This window comes from Aotus nancymaae, unplaced genomic scaffold (assembly GCF_030222135.1).
Source record: "Aotus nancymaae isolate 86718 unplaced genomic scaffold, 86718_ANA_hifiasm-v0.15.2.pri h1tg000025l, whole genome shotgun sequence".
NCBI lineage: Eukaryota > Metazoa > Chordata > Mammalia > Primates > Aotidae > Aotus > Aotus nancymaae.
This window is the reverse complement of record NW_026988438.1, coordinates 37192228-37196453: the sequence shown is the minus strand read 5'-3', so window position 1 is coordinate 37196453 and position 4226 is coordinate 37192228. Positions and strand designations below refer to the sequence as shown.

Genomic DNA, 4226 nt, shown 5'->3' with positions numbered 1-4226 from the left:
TTGTCTAAAACTAAGGTACTTTGTCTTTGTGAGTGATAAATCTCTTTTAAATTCTAATGAGAAAAACAAGCTCCACTCATTATCTAGAAAAATCACACACAATTCTAAATATAACTTCATAAAGGTCCTGAATGAATTCCATCTCTCAACTCAAGGTTAAGAAACTTGGATACAGGAGGTAGAAATATGTTTTAATACACTTTGAAGTGCATAAAATCAATAAAACAACAGTAAGAAACTACTACATACCTATTAGAATGGCTAGAATTCAAAACGTTAACACTGCCAAATGCTCGTGAGGATTTCATGGAGCCAAAGGAACTTCCATTCACTGCTGGTAGGAATACAAAATGGTCCAGACACTTTGGAAGACACTTTGGCAATTCTTATAAAATTTTACCCATCTTACTATCTGATGGAGTGACATGCTCTTTGGTATTTATTTAAGTGATTTGAAAACATATCCACACAAAAATCTGCAGACAAATGTTTATATCAGGTTTATTCATAATTGCCAATCCTCAGAAGAAACCAAGATGTCCTTCAATAGGTGAATGAATACATAAACTGTGGTACATCCATATGATGAAACATTATTCAGCAATAAAATGAAAAGAAAGCCATCAAGTCATGAAAAGATATGAAAGAAACTTACATGCATATTGCTAAGTGAAAGAAGCCAGTCTGAAAAGACTATATACTGTATGATTCTGGATATGACATTCTGGAAAAGGTAAAACAGTGAAGACAGAAAAAGGTCAGTAGCTGCCAGGGATTTGAGGAGAGGGACAGATGACGACAGGTAGCATAAGAGATGTTTAGGGCAGTAAAACTATTCTGTATGATAGTAATGGTGGAGGCATGTCATAATTTGCTGGTAGATGTATAACATAAAGAGTGAATCCTAATGTACACTATGGACTTTGGTTAATAATAATGTGTCCACATCAGCTCATCGATTGTAACAAATGTACTGCGTAACAAATGAAAGATGTGAATAGCAGGGGAAATCATAAGGAAGGGGAAGGTGGGGAGTGGGCCTGGGAGGCCGCAAAGTGGGATATACAAGAACTCTCTGTACCTTCCATTCAATTTTCCGCAAATCTAAAACTGCTTTAAAACATAGTCCATTCATTTAAAAAAGAAATAGAGAAATAAGCTTCTATTGTTTTGAGATATATTTTAGGATCTATTTGTTACTTTTTTTTTTAAAGACATTTATTCAGCGTCACAATCAGACTATTACATTTAGCAATCAACAGCATGGGTGCAAAAAAAAAAAAGAAAGAAAAAAATTTATACATTAAAACCCTTTGTTGGAATGCTTTACATTTTCCACAGAACAGAAACTAAAATAACCTGTTATACAATTAGTCACAAATACAGTCCTCGAGTTTTTTGCCCATACACAGAGTATTTGTCTAAATCATGTCTTCTTTGTAGCAGCTAGGCCCTGCCACCACTGTGATTGGCTGAGTTCACAAATCTGTTGTAACCGGTAGCTTCCCTGTCACTTCTCTGGCTCTCCTCTCCTGCTAAGCTTTCTTTCCTAATTAAAATCTTCTGCCACTGCCATGGCTACTGCTGCTACTGGAACCACCATAGCCACCTTGGTTTTGTGGTTTGGCAAAATATTGGCCGCCACCACCATAGGGGCCAGAGCTTCTGCCTCCAAAGTTTCCTCCCTTCATAGGTCCAAAATTTGAAGACTGATTGTTGTAACTGCCAAAATCATTGTAGCTTCCACCACCTCCAAAATTGCCTCCATCATTACCAAATCCATTACAGCCATCCCCACTGCCACCATATCCACCACCGCCATGGCTGCCACCAAAGCCACCATGACCACTGAAGTTTCCTCCACGACCAAAGTTGTCATTCCCACCGAAACCACCTCCACGACCACCACCAAAGTTCCCAGAAGCACTTCAACCTCTTTGGCTGGATGAAGCACTAGCCATCTCTTGCTTTGACAGGGCTTTCCTAACCTCACAGTTGAGGCCATTCACAGTATGTTATTTCTGAATGACAGTCTTATCCACCGAGTCATGGTCGTCAAAGGTTACAAAGGCAAGCCCCTTTTCTTGCCACTGCCTCGGTCAGTCATGATTTCAATCACTTCAATTTTTCCATACTGTTCAAAATAATCTCTTAGGTGATGTTCTTCAGTGTCTTCTTTAATGCCACCAACGAATATTTTTTTCACAGTTAAGTGGGCACCTGATCTTTGAGAATCTTCTCTTGAGACAGCTCTCTTTGGTTCCACAACTCTTCCATCCACTTTGTGTGGTCTTGCATTCATGGCTGCATCCACCTCCTCCACAGTGGCATACGTGACGAACCCAAAGTCCCTGGAGCGCTTGGTGTTTGGATATCTCATTACCACACAGTCTGTGAGCATTCCCCACTGCTCAAAATGGCTCCCCAGGCTCTCATGGGTTGTTTTAAAGCTCAATCCTCCAATGAAGGGTACCCTTCAGCTGTTCCGGCTCTTTAGGAGACTCAGACTTAGACATGATCGCAGGGAGAAGAGAGACTTTAATGATGCTTCTTCAGCGGCGTCCACGGGCAGAAAGGAGCAAACTGACGAACGTATCTATCTGTTACTTTTTTAAAAAATGCATGTCAGCCCATAAAGAATGAATTGACCATGAAGACTAAGCTCCAGTTTTTTATCTTGCCCAAACTCCTACCTAAGGGTTCTGGGGAGTCATGCCCTACAAACCATAAATTCTTATCAGATGGGTGTTATTTAACCCTACATATCGTGGGTTACTTTCCAATCTGACTCTGGCATAACACTATGAGACAAGGAAGAAGATCAAAATATTTAACCCCAAAATATATTTCCTTGCCATATCTTGAAATTGCTCTGCAAAGCTGCTTGTGGGAAAAATCCACATTCTATAGAGAAGCCCCTTTCCCCTTTTGTTTTTCTTCTTCTCTTCCCAGATCCAGGAGTAATCGACTAAGAGCCAGGCACTCTCTTAAGTCCAATAAGAAAGATTTTACAACCTGCTCTCTCTGAAGTCTGCTATCTGAGGGCTTCCTCTGCACAATAAAACTTAGTCTCCACAGTCCTTTACCCTGAACATTTTCTTTCTATTGATCCCAAGTCTTCAGATAAACTCAACCAATTATCAACTAGAAAATATTTAAATTTACTGATAGGCTGGAAGCTCCCTCTTTGAGTTGTCCCACCTTTCTGAATGAAACCAATGTATTTCTTAAATGTATTTGATTGATGTCTTATGCCTCCATAAAATATATAAAACCAAGATGTACCCTGACCACCTTGGACACATGTACTCATGACCTCCTTAGGGCTGTGTCACGGCCCATGGTCCCTCACATTGGCTCAGAAGAAATCTTTTAAAATATTTTATAGTTTGACTCTCTTCATCAACAACCATGTTTACATTTAAATGCTTTTCTCTGTTACAATTTTAAATGACATGTAATCTATGACAGGAATTTATTTTATAAGTGCTCACATAATCAAGTCTCTCTAACAGAAGGCTATTTTTCTATTATGAGCCCAAAGGAGAAAAAGACTTTCTACTTAATCCTTGGGTTGATGAAATTAAATACTTCATTTGATGTGCTTTTCATTTTGACGTCCCTTAGGACTGAGAATTGCCTTTCCCAGAAAGTACTATAAATCGACTGTGAATTGCTAGAATGATAGAAGGAAGAAGGACGATTCTATTATAGCTTCTGCCAAGAGCTGCCAGCCACATCCCATGAGCCCCTGCCAAGAAATGTTTAATAGTGTGGTAGGGAATTCTAGTCCCCAGATCCTGGTGAAAAACTGAAAATTGCTTTTGGTTTGTCAGTTAAGTTGTAAAAAGTCTTAGGCTCTAAAATTGAATACCATTTTATCCCAGAACAGAATGGCAGCCTAGCAAATCATGATCCCTAAAAGTACTCATCTGAACCCCTGATTCCTACCAATGCTAAAGTATTTTTAGGCCATCTCTATAAAGCTCAAGGGGAAGTGGACATTTGGGCAATTGCTTGAGTGATTTCAGGAGAGTAGCTTATCTTTTGATCTGAGTTGTTTGGAGTTTAAGTCTGTGATAATAAAAATTTCACAAAACAACTTCCTGCTTTCACTACTGAGCACTACTGAGTAGGCCTAACATTAGCCATCAGAAAAAAAATAATAATAATTGTAGGACAAGATTATAGCCATAACTGTTTTTATCATTCAGGTTAAAATATAT

At 38.9% G+C, this 4226-nt stretch overlaps 1 pseudogene; it reads right to left on the bottom strand.

Annotated features, from left to right (window-relative positions):
• Positions 1-1255: 1255 nt before the first annotated feature.
• Positions 1256-3527, bottom strand: LOC105713922 (heterogeneous nuclear ribonucleoprotein A1-like; annotated as a pseudogene).
• Positions 3528-4226: the final 699 nt, after the last annotated feature.